A 12,286-nucleotide genomic window follows, 5' to 3' on the forward strand; every position below is an offset into this window, starting at 1 on the left:
CTTAAAGAATAAAGTTTCTCAGCCCAAGCCCTGAAGGAAGGTCAAGTTCTGGAAAAAAAAAAATGAAGCTTTGCTGGTTCCTTGGCTGCAGAGGCCAAGAATGAAGTTAGAATATTCCAAGCACTGGCTTTACAGCTAAATCAGCTGATCTTTATCAGCCAGCTGTGGATTTTGGACATTTTCTCATCCTGGATTTTTCTCTGAGTTAAGAAGTGTGTTAGTGCTGTTTGTTCCACCCTAATTAAATTAGGCAAAAGCAAATATTTTGGTTTGGAGGTGGACTTTGTGAGTGAGGCAGCCGGCTCTCCTCCCCTCAGGTTAGCAGGACTGTGCTCATCAGCCACAATCCTCAGGTCAACTCCAGTTTCCATTTTCCCAAATGTCACCACGTCACCCCTGGCTGCACATCAGGGCTGGCACAGAGGGGTGTCTGCATTGCTCCTGGGTGGGATGAATCCTTTGTTCAGTGAAGGGTAAATACATCATTCCTCATCACACCTTGTGTCTTAATTCTCTTTATGTGCCACATGCTATAGGAGCAGAAACTCAATAAAATGATTTGATTTGTAAGTGCTGCCCTGTCTGGTGGAATATTTCCTCCTGTGGGAGCAGGAATTGTGTGTTGTGTGGTTTTGGATGGGTGCAGTGATCACGGTGGGTGCCATAAAACGTGACAATGGCAGAGCCTGGCATGGTGTGGGGCTGGGCAGGGGCACACGGTGGCATTTGGGGCAGACCTCAGCTCTGCAGCTCCTGCCTGGGCTGGGACAGCCACACCACCCCAGGGACAGCCCCTGAGCACCAGCTGCAGCAGCAAAAGTGTATTCCAAGCACACTGCCAAAAAAAAAAAAGTGGTAAAACTGCATTGGTTTCCCAGCACAGAGCGTTCTGAGAGCTTCTGCTGAGGAACAAGGGGAGGACAGCCTTCCTGAGCCCATCATCCTTTCTGGGAATGTCCCGTGGTTAATTAAGGGGATGAGTTTCTGGCCATTAAAACTGATTGACTGGGTGGGTCAAACACTGGCCACGAGCCCCTGGAACCCTGGCTGAGCTGGAGGAGCCTCAGGGGAGCAGGGCAATGAGCTGGCAGTGCCTCTGGCAGGTTGGCAAACCAAAGGACAAGACATCCCCAGAAGAAGCCACAGCAGTCCCAGCTGGTGGCACTTGACAATCATTAATTGCAGCAACCCACTCAAATCCTTTTCTTCTCTAATCCAGGCTTTTTTGGTTTTGGCTTTCTCTGTATAATCTCCATCTTTTATCCATTCTCCTTGTTATCGAGGATTTAGTCAAAACATACGTGGGGTTTGACACAAAGCTGCTATTTTTAATCCTTGCTTCACACAGATAATCAATTTCCACTCAATACTGGCTGTCACTTGCATTGCTGGAAAACTGGATCTCACGTTAGTGAATAACACCCACGCCTGCTTGGCCCAACCCCCCCTTCATATATTTTAAATGCTAAGATTTTGCCACATCCCTCAGCCAGGGGATAATCAGCCCATTGTGTGTGTGTCACTGGGGGGATTGGTCACACTCATGGGGACGAGCTCCACACACCAGAGCAAACACTTCCCTTCCATCCAGGGGGGAATTAGAGCCCTGGAAAGGAGCTGAGCCCAGCACAAGTGCCATGCCAAGATTTGTTGAGTTGTTTTCTTGCTCCTCACTTGCTGCTCTTGACCCTGTAATAGCAACTCATAGAGACATTTCAATTATTTCCAAGCAAAATAAGGAGGGTCACCCCAGGGCCACGTCCCACAGGAGGCTTGGCCATGCTGGGGCTCCTTTGGAAGTCCCTGCAAAGGGGAGGATGCTGCTGCAAGCAGCCACAAATGAATAGTCTGTTTTATTGAGTAGTGCAAGCAAAATAAACACATGGAGCATTCCCAGACCTTCCTTTCATTTTTTTTTTCCTCCTTTCTCTTCAGTTTTAGTCTCCCAGGCTCCATTTCCATCAAGGACTGGCTGGCTGCAGGGAGGGGAGGGGACACTGCAGGGAGGGTGGCCGGGGTTGGTTTAATGTGGGACTCAGGGGGAAGGGAAATCCCACGGGTCCAGCTCACTGCAAGGGCTCAGAGGGCTGGGAACTGTCCCAGCCTTGCTCCCTCCCACCAAATGGACAACAAAATAAGTTGTATCTGAGAAAAAAAGGTGGAATGCATCCAGGGGGAAGCGAGTTGCAGACATGGAATTCCAGAAAGTTTTGGGTTGGAAGGGACATTAAAATCCATCTCACTCCATTCCCTGCCATGGCAGGGACACCTTCCACTATCCCAGGGTGACCCAAGCCTCATCCAGCCTGGCCTTGGGCACTGCCAGGGATCCAAGGGCAGCCACAGCTCTGCCAGGGCCTCCCCACCCTCCCGGGGAGGAATTCCTGACCAATATCCAGCCTGGGTGATATTCTCCACTACTGCCTTCCCACTGATCACATTATTGTGTCGTGAGGGTTTTCTCATACATCAGCAACACATTTGTTTGGCAAAGTGAAGAATCTTGTCATAACAATTGATATTTAGTCTCCAAATGTGGCCTTTCATTGCTAATTACAGAATGCTACTCAAAGGTTGGCAAATCACACACACCAAAAAGAAAAAGCCAGCAAGGAAGAAAACAACTGGGGCTTTATAAGGGCTTAAGAAATAAACAAACGTGGTCTTTAATTATCTTAGGGGAAAAAATAGCAGCTGAGAAATAAATGTAACTTCAGTATTGATGTTGAAGGGGGGTATGTCACAGCTGCCACAGCAAGGCTGTCCCCATGCAGGGAATCCCTTATTCTACAGGAACCTTTTGGGAACAAGAGTGGCAAAGCCCACCTGGGTGCCAGGAGCTGCAGCCAGGGACTGACATCTGGGGGTCTGGGATCACAAAGCCAGCTTGGTGGGATGCTGGGAGCAGCAGGGAGGGCAGTGCAGGGACACCTGGGACATTCCTGGATCTCTCCACTCCCAAGGGGGACACAGTGGGGACAGACACAGCTTTGTGGGCACAGGGCAGCTCCAGCTGCCCTGCCCCTCCCTGGGCTCAGCTCTGTGGCAGGAGCAGCTTTGAGTGCTTTGATTTTTGTTTTATTTCTTCACAAACCTTTTATTTACACATAGTTCTTGATTAGCCTGTAAAGAGCATTCAGTCAATGGGCTCAGTCCCAAACACATCCCAGTCCTCCTTCAGTCTTTAGTTCAAGCAATGTCAGGCCAGATAATTTTATCTTTGCTAGCAAGATAATAAATTAGACAGCAAATTATATATAGCTCATTGGAGAAAATTACAGCCCTGATCCTCGAGATCCTGATCTCAGTCCTCTGTTTGTTCTTCACTTTTACTACTTCTGTTATTTGCCCTCCTAATTGTGTCTCTAATTAGGCAACCCCAGACTTCTCAATCTCATTTTGCCAGAGGTTTTCTCCCCCAGGGGTCTCGTTGTTCTTCCTGCCATTAAGATTATCCATCAGTACAGTTGTGCACTTATTTAAATGCCAGGTCAGGATCTCATCTCTGCTGCAAGTTCCTCACTCGAGGATGTTCTCCCTGGGCCTGCAAACCCTGGCTGCCATTTCCAGGGAATCTCAGCTCCTGCATCAACAAGCCCAGGGGGCACAGGGGCTGGGATGCTCCTCCCTGTGCTGGATATCCCAGGAGAGCTGGGCTGTCTCTGCACGGTGCAGGAGATGCCAGCTGGATTAGGACAAGGTGGAATAAACTAGAGGAGAGGGGATTTAGTTTAGATATTAGGAAGGAATTCTTTCCTGTGAGGGTGGGCAGGCCCCGGCACAGGGTGCCCAGAGCAGCTGTGGCTGCCCCTGGATCCCTGGCAGTGCCCAAGGCCAGGCTGGACAGGGTTTGGAGCACCTGGGACAGTGAAGGTGTCAGGGTTGAAACTGGATGAGCTTTAAGGTCCCTTCCAACCCAAACCAGTCTGTGATTCTGTGACTCATTTGGCAATGAGAAGTGATGCAGTTTGCTCCTTTGCTGGGGTGAGCATCACTCCAAAATCCACTTTGACAAGAAGCCAGAGCTGCAGGTGAGCCTGAGAGAAGTAGAATTTGTCTCCTCTTTGCAGATGCACAGGCTTGGATATTCTGGATTTCTGTCTAAGAGCCAGAGGCATCCCAGGAGACCAGCCTGGCTCTCAGCAGTGCTACTTAAAAGTACAAGAAACGTATTTTTTTTTTCCTGGACTTTTCCCAAAGATAATTTGTAATTATATTGTACAGCTTTATATATATATATATACATTTAAGACAGTGTGTTAGTCATGCAAATGTAATTATATATTTTACATTCCCGTGTCATTTTTAATTAAAAATGAGGTATTTAAAGCATGTACATCTCAAAAATCCAATGTAGGCTGCTATTAAAAATGCAGTTGGTTAAAGCTAATGAAGTACCTGGACGGGCCAGGACAAACAGATCCTGCTCTGTTGCCGTGGGAACAGCCGGCTCCAAAGCACCGCGCGCCCGAAATACCGGGAAAAAGGGATGAGGGGACAGAACCAGCCCCAGTCCCAGCAGTGTTTTCCTGCCTGAAAAAGGGATGAGGGGACAGAACCAGCCCCAATCCCAGCAGTGTTTTCCTGCCTGAAAAAGGGATGAGGGGACAGAACCAGCCCCAGTCCCAGCAGTGTTTTCCTGGCTGAAAATGGGATCAGGGGACAGAACCGACCCCAACCCCAATCCGAGTGGCTTTTTCCTGGCTGAAAATGGGATCAGGGGACAGAACCGACCCCAACCCCAATCCGAGTGGCTTTTTCCTGGCTGAAAAAGGGATGAGGGGACAGAACCAACCCCAGCCCCAATCCCAGTGGCCTTTTCCTGGCTGCAGTGCCAGATGTGGCACATCTGTGCCAGATCCCTTCTCCTGGGGCTGGAGGAGCTGTCGGGTGTGGAGGAGTGGAGATGCCAAGGCTGGAGCCCCATGGGAATGCAACATCAATATTGAAGTCACATTTATTTCTCAGCTGCTATTTTTTTCCCTAAGATAATTAAAGACCACGTTTGTAGCCACATTTCTCTTCACAGAAAAAAGCAAGGCACAACTTCCCAAGGATTTTCTGGGATTCACATTCTCTGAACCTCAGAGAAAGAAAAAAACAATTCTTATCTCATTTACTGCGCCTGCGTTTTGGAACAAGTGGAATGCATTGTGGAAGGTTTTGTGAAAGATTCCCCTTTACCTGAAGATAATTGGTGATTGGATCCTGGTGTGAGTGTTTTGATTCATTGACCAGTTGAATCCATGTGTGTGTGTCAGGACTCTTGGGACAGTCACAAGATTCTGGGCAGTGGAGTTGAGTTGGGTGCTTGTGCAGATTCAGCTTAGATGTAATGTAATATAGTGTAATATAGTATAGAATAAAATAGTGTAGTAAAGTAATTAATTAGCCTTCTGGTATCCTTGGAGTCCTCCTCATCATTCCTCCTGGACTTCGGGCAAAAATATCACCGATACACGTTTGTTTATTTCTTAAACCCTTTTAAACCCCCAATTGTTTTCTTCCTCACTGTTTTATTTTTTCTTTGTGGTGCATGTGATTTGCCAACCTGTGAGTAGCATTCTGTAATTAGCAATGAAAGGCCACATTTGGAGATTAAATATCAATTGTTATGACAAGATTCTTCACTTTGCCAAACAAATGTGTTGCTGATGTATGAGAAAACCCTCACGACACAATAATGTGATCAGTGGGAAGGCAGTAGTGGAGAATATCACCCAGGCTGGATATTGGGCAGGAATTCCTCCCTGGGAGGGTGGGGAGGTCCTGGCTGCCCTTGGATCCCTGGCAGTGCCCAAGGCCAGGTTGGATGAGGTTTGGGGCAGCCGGGGGGGATTTGGGCACTGGGCTTTGGCAGGGAACAGAGGACGGGAGTGCGACCCAGCCATCCAGTCCACACATGCAAATACTTTTTCTGGCTCGTTAATTGCTTCTAAAGTGGAAGATTTCTCCTAATCTCCCATTAGCAGCTGCACATCCCTCTCCATTTCAAATTGCCGTGCTTGAGGGTTTGTGGCTGTCGGCAGGGACTGAGTGGAGGAGCAGTAATTTTTTAATTACGTCGCTTTGCCAGCGCTCCTCTTGGATGTCTGAGAGAAACGAGGGAGGACTTTGCTGCTGATTTCCTGGAGACCCCCCTGCCCCACCAAGTGTCCCTTTTCTCTGCTCTGCACCAGCCCAGGGGGTCCCTGGTGCCACAGTTCCAGTCCTGGGCAGGGTGAAACCCCCTGAGCATCTCTGTTGCAAAGGCACCGGGAGCAGCTCCCACCTCCCAGAGATGAATTAAAGGGCTTTTTCTGGGACGTGATAGTTGTAGGAATCAGCAGCACCTTCATGACCTGGGCTTTACCTCTTGACCTCTAATTGCTGCTCTGCTGGCTCCGCAGGGATGCTCCACCTGCTCCCGGAGTGCTGAGGGAATTCTCCCCTCCTTCCCCAGGATCCCGCACGGATGTGGGGAATTCTCCTCCTGGGGCTGCTCATTGGGATCACCGGTGGTGCCTTGGGCTGCTCAGGTGCCACACTGGGAGTGCAGACCCAGCTGTGTGGGGCTCTCCAGACTAAAGGAGTGGTGCTGCTGTGGATCAGGATCTTCCCAAGCTCATCCCTCCAGGACAATGCCACTCGTGAGGGCTGTGCTGCCCCGGGGCTCTCATGGATGCAAACAAAAGTTCCTGGCAGCAGGAATGGAGCTGATGATGCAATTAAAATAATTATTTCCTAAACCTGCATGTCCTGGAAGCCTCTGGAAGTGGCTCTTGCAGTGGGGAGGAGAATGGAGGAGCAGGCTCAGAGCTGCCTGGTTTGCCAGCACACAGCTGAGCATCCCAGGGGATGATGACACTACACCCCAGCTGTGCAAAATTTCATGGCATTTATTGGTACTGATGTCTCTTGATTAAATTATACTTCTTTCTTCATTTATTCTCTAACAAGCTGAACATTTCAATTTCCCAGGCAAGCCCAGGTCAGCAATGGGAGGAGGTGGCAGCTGACACTGATACTGGAGGGGGCTCAGTTGGAGAGGAAAACTTCTCATTTAAAGCTCTGATTTCCTGAAAACCTGCACTCAGGGGAGAATTGACAATTCAGAGCTGAGCTGAGAGCTGCAATCTCCTGCAGGAGCTGCTCACAAAGCCAAGTGTGGCTCCATGGCCTGTGTGGTGCCAAGAATCCCCCAGGCTGCAAAGCTTGGAGCAATTTTAGGTTAAAAGGGAATCATAGAATCATGGAGTGGTTTGGGTTGGAAGGGACTGTAAAGATTATCCAGTTCCAGCCCCCCTGCCATGGGCAGGGAATCAGACCTTTCATTTTTCCTCCCCTGAGCAAATCCATGGAAGTGCTAATCTTTGCACCATTTTCATTTACAAGGGTTAGGAAGTAATTTAGGAGAAATCCATTTAGCCGAGCAATTAGCGAGTCAATAACACCCTTCCGCATTTTATTAGAAAGGGAAAAAATTGATAATTTCTGTTTGTTTTGACCCTACCTCTGCAGCAATGGCAGCAATTTTCCTGGATAATCCCAGTTTCCATGGTTATATCTCCCTCCAGGACCTCGGCCACCCGCAGCAGGAGGACACAGCAGCATGGGCAGAGCCAGGGCTGCTCTGCTGGGGGGAAACTGCTCCAGTCCCCCCCAAATTCTGCATCCCCGGCCACTCCAACCTCCCCTGTCCTGCCTGCACCATTCCCCCTTCCCAGCCAGCACGTGGGAAGTCAGGAGGGCTGTGAACCCCAAATTTTCTGCTGCCTCCCATATGGGAATGAGGGATTTAGGGGCAAAGAAATAAAAAAACCTCTGCCTGGTATTTCTGGGGGCTGACTCACGATCCCTGAGCTTCAGCACTGGGAAAGAGACCCCAACCCTCCTTTCCCAGGGAGAGTCACTTCACCCCTCAGCACTTTTGCCTCAGGAAGAGGGATTAAAGCAGAAAATTCAGATCCATTCCAAAAAGGCACTGGGGAGCTGGTTTTGAGAGGCAAGAAATTAAAGCACTGCTTAGCTGAATAGCTGAGCTGGTATTTTTCTGTCCTCAGGAAACAACTTTGATATAACAGCATTAGTAATAATAACACCCCAAAGAAAATCCTGGTGAAATCATGTAGAGGCTGCAGGATGTGTGAAATCCCTGGGATGGGGCGTGGGTCTTCCTCGTGTCAGCAAAATCCTTCCTGGAGGGGATGGAGACACATTACCACCAACGGGAGCAGCTCAGGGAGAATAATCCATCTTGATCAAAGAACCAAAATAGCAGAAAAATCTGTTAGTAAATGAAACTGTCCAGAAAAATCTTGAAACTTGGTGCGTCACAAGGCAGCGCTCCTGACAGGGCTGTGAGTCCCAGTTTGAAGGCTTTATTTTTATTCCTCCTTTCCAGTGGGAAGAAAGGAAGGAGTAGACAACACTGGGAAGGATGAGAGGAGCCTGGGCATCCCCAGGCTGGCTGGGACAGCGGGGATCCAGATCTGCAGGGCTCCTTTCAGTCTGCAAAATTCAACTTTTAAAAGGAAATTTCAGTTTGTGTCCCTCCCTTTGGGAAGGTGCAGCACATCTCTGCCCAAGGAAGAGGGGAGTGCAGGGGGTGTGAGTGCTCTGGAGGGTTTGGGGGGGCTGGGGAGGGAGCAGGGGAGCTGATGGTGACACTACACCCCAGCTGTGCAAAATTTCATGGCATTTATTGGTACTGATGTCTCTTGATTAAATGATATTTCTTTCTTAATTTATTCTCTAACAAACTGAACATTTCAATTTCCCAGGCAAGCCCAGGTCAGCAATGAGGGGAGGTGGCAGCTGACACTGCTATTGATATTGATGATATTGATATTGATATTGATATTGATACTGATATTGATACTGATATTGATACTGATATTGATATTGATGTTGATGTTGATGTTGATATTGAAGGGCTCAATCCTGCCACGGAGGATTTGGTAGGAGCTGGTTTGGGGTCTGAGGAGGAGAAGCGGGGCAGGAGGAGGTGGGGACAGGCTGGACCCAGCTGGGGCACAATGTGCCCATCCTCAGATCTCAGCAGAGCTCCAGGATCTCCACCAGGCTGTGGGTGAGGCCCCCAGGGCTCTGCCCCTGGCCAGGCCAGCTCCAGGTGAGGGGCACACGTGGCAGGAAACCTCCCCTGGCACCCCACAGTCCCTGGCACCCCACAGTCTGTCCCTGCACCCACAGCCCCGGGGCCCTCCTGTCCCCAAAGCCACAAAGTGCTCTGCAGCTCCCTGGGCTCACTGCCAGTGCCAAAAAGAGAAATATCAGGGCTGGGCTGGAGCCACACCCCAGCCCCTGTGCCCCATCACAGATCCCCTGCCAGAGGGACGATGCCCATGGCAGGAAGCGTTTTGGGTGAATCTGGTTTTGCTTCCTCTGCACTTCCATGAGGAGATGGCCAGGACTGGCAGGGAGCTGCTGCCTCTCTGTGTCCCTCCTGGTGTGTCCCCAAGCCCTGGTGGCCTCCCAGCCCTGCTGGGAACCCCTGGGATGAGGGGGGGGGGGACTTGCTGCCTCCCTTTGCTGCTGGTGTGTGATGAGTTACACCTCAGCCAGATGTTCCGTGGGCAGGAGAACCTATTTGGAGTTAAAAGCCAGTGATTAGAGTTGCCAACCAGTCATTAAGAAAGTATTAAATGGAGAATTATCCCCCTCTTCCTGTTTCAATACAATGGGAGCTTCATAATGCACTTGTTTAAGTTGCCTGGTTTTAATTTTAGTTCCCCCGTTTCCACCAGGACACACTGAGCCATTTCACTTTATCAATAGCTCCTGTGAGCTGGAAAAGAGTCAGGGAGGGAAATAAAGTCAATATCCTTGAGAATGAGACAAAGGAGAAAAAATTAGCCCAAAGATCTGAGTTTCTCTTTCCCACTGATAACACAACTTCTCAATTTACTTGACCAGATTGCCTTGCAAAGAGGAGTATTTTTCAAGAGGAGCAGAGATGAAAGGGATTATTACTTATAGAGGCTCTTCTCTAAAGAGATAAAATATTTGGCAATTAAAGCACGGGGAGCTGCAGACCCCGGGGAAGGCTGGAGCAGCCCCATTAGCATCTTTTCCACTCACCCCTCCTTTTGGAAAGGATGATCCCAGTGCCCCTGGCTGGGTGTGGGGCCAGCTCGTGCTGCAGCCCCGGGAGGGGACAGGAGCAATCCTGGCCCCGGAGCTGCCCCCACTGGGGGCTGAACAGAACCACGGGCAGGGGAATGAAGGAATGAAGGTTTTCCACGGCCTTCTGTGGGGAAGAGGCTGCCCATGCCAGCCCCAGGTAACCTGCACAGGAGCAGGCAGTCTCTGCCTCTGGTGACCCTGAGCCAAGGCTGAGTTTTCCTGAAAATCTGTCAGTGCAGCAGGAATGGCTGGGAGGGCAGAGGCAGGGCAGGGCAGCTGGGAACAGCCACAAAAATCCATTTCCACACAGGACAGAGGGAGCTGAGGCAGCCCTGCCAGGGTCCCTGCATCCCAGTTGGATCCCTGTGTCCCAACAGGGCTTCTGGCATCCTGCCATGGTCCCTGCATCCCACCAGGGATCCCTGGGACCTGCTGGAAGTCCCTGCATCCTTCTGGAGTCCCTGCATCCCACCAGGGTCCCTGCATCCCACCGTGGTCCCTGGGTCCCATGGGCAGGGCTGGAGGTGCTGCTGCTCCCACTGGGGCTCTTGGCTAGGTTTGAGCAGTGCCAGGGTGGCTGGTGGGGACAATCCACACCCCTGAGGGCACCAAGGGCTCTGACAACAACTCCCCCAGCTGTGGCACAACCTTTGCTTTCTCCTAATGGGGCCAATAAATACTTAAGTAAAAAGGAATCGATGACCCCAGTAGGAGATGAGGAGTTCTGGCATCTGCAGAGCCCGTGGGCATCCCATGGCAAGCAGGAACCTGTGGCCCTGCTGCTCCTCTCTCCCACCCCAGCAGAGTCACCCACACAGGTCTCTCTGAGGTCCCCACACTTTTCCATGGCACTGGAGGATGGCAGGGACTCAGCTCTGGTGGGATGAGAGGGGTGACCACATCCTGGAGGCAGCCTGGGGACAATCTCTGCTCTCTGTGAGCAAGGACAGGACCCAGGGAAGGGCTGGGGCTGTGTCAGGCAGGATGAGGTTGGATTTTGGGAAAGGTTCTTCCCCCAGAGGGTGCTGGGCACTGCCCAGGCTCCCCAGAGAATGGGCACACCTGCAGAGCTCCAGGAGAGTTTGGACAGTGCTCCAGGGATGCCCAGGGTGGGATTTGGGGATGTCTGTGCAGAGCAGGGGCTGGATTTGGATCCTTGTGGGTCCCCTCCAGCTCAGGACATTCCTGATTCCAGGAGCTGGGAGCACCCAGAGCTTGAAGGGCCCTGGTCCCCGGCCGGTGTCACGATGTGCCTCCAGCTCAGAGCTGAGCCACCCCTGCTGATCAAACACGTGGGGTTTGTCTCTTGTTTGCCAGCAGATGGAGATCAGGCTGTTCTGCTTGACGGGAGTTATTCCAAGGATTAATTAGTTGATGTTTCCTGAAGTACTTTGAAGATGTGGAGTGTGAGATAAGTGCTGTGCTCTGAGCCCATCGGGTGCTGCAGTTATTTTGTTCCTTTTCCTCCTCATTCCCAAAGAGTTTGTACAAAACAAATCCCACAGGAGCTGGTGGGGCTCTGACTGACCCGGTTCAGTGAGTGGCACCTCTGCCCAAGTGCTCAGCACAGGGAGGAGCTGCAGAGATTCCAGAGGAGCCACGGAGCTGCTCCAGGGCTGGAGCCCCTCTGGAGCCAGGCTGGGAGAGCTGGGGGTGCTCACCCGGAGCAGAGATGGCTCCAGGTGTCACAGGGAAGTGCAGGACATGTTCCAGGCTACGAGATGTTTCTGGTGCACAATCATTACTGCCCCATCAATTTTAATTCAAGCTGGAGAAATCATCGGTGTAATTATTTACTACTGTGAGATTTCTGAAACTTATATTTCTGTTACTGCTCTTATTGATCTTGAAAAGGGCCATAAATTAACTTGACAGTTCACAGAGTCCTTCACACTTGGATAATTTCTCTGCTTGACTTGCACTGTGTGTTGAACTTTCAGCACCAGCCAATTACAGTCATTCAAAGTGTGTATTTGAAGATTTTTCTTATGCAACAAATTTGATTTTAATATCAAAGAACTTGAGGCAAATACCAAGTGCCCTCCATGTCGCAGAACAGTTTGGCTTGAGCTGGGCCCAGCTGGATGGGATTTAGGGCGGCAGGGGGGTGGCATGGCCACTCCACAGCCTGGGAGAGCAGGTGGCCCCGCTCAGGTGCTTG

This window comes from Pyrgilauda ruficollis, unplaced genomic scaffold (genome assembly GCF_017590135.1).
Source record: "Pyrgilauda ruficollis isolate IOZ18807 unplaced genomic scaffold, ASM1759013v1 scaffold144, whole genome shotgun sequence".
Taxonomy (NCBI): Eukaryota; Metazoa; Chordata; class Aves; order Passeriformes; family Passeridae; genus Pyrgilauda; species Pyrgilauda ruficollis.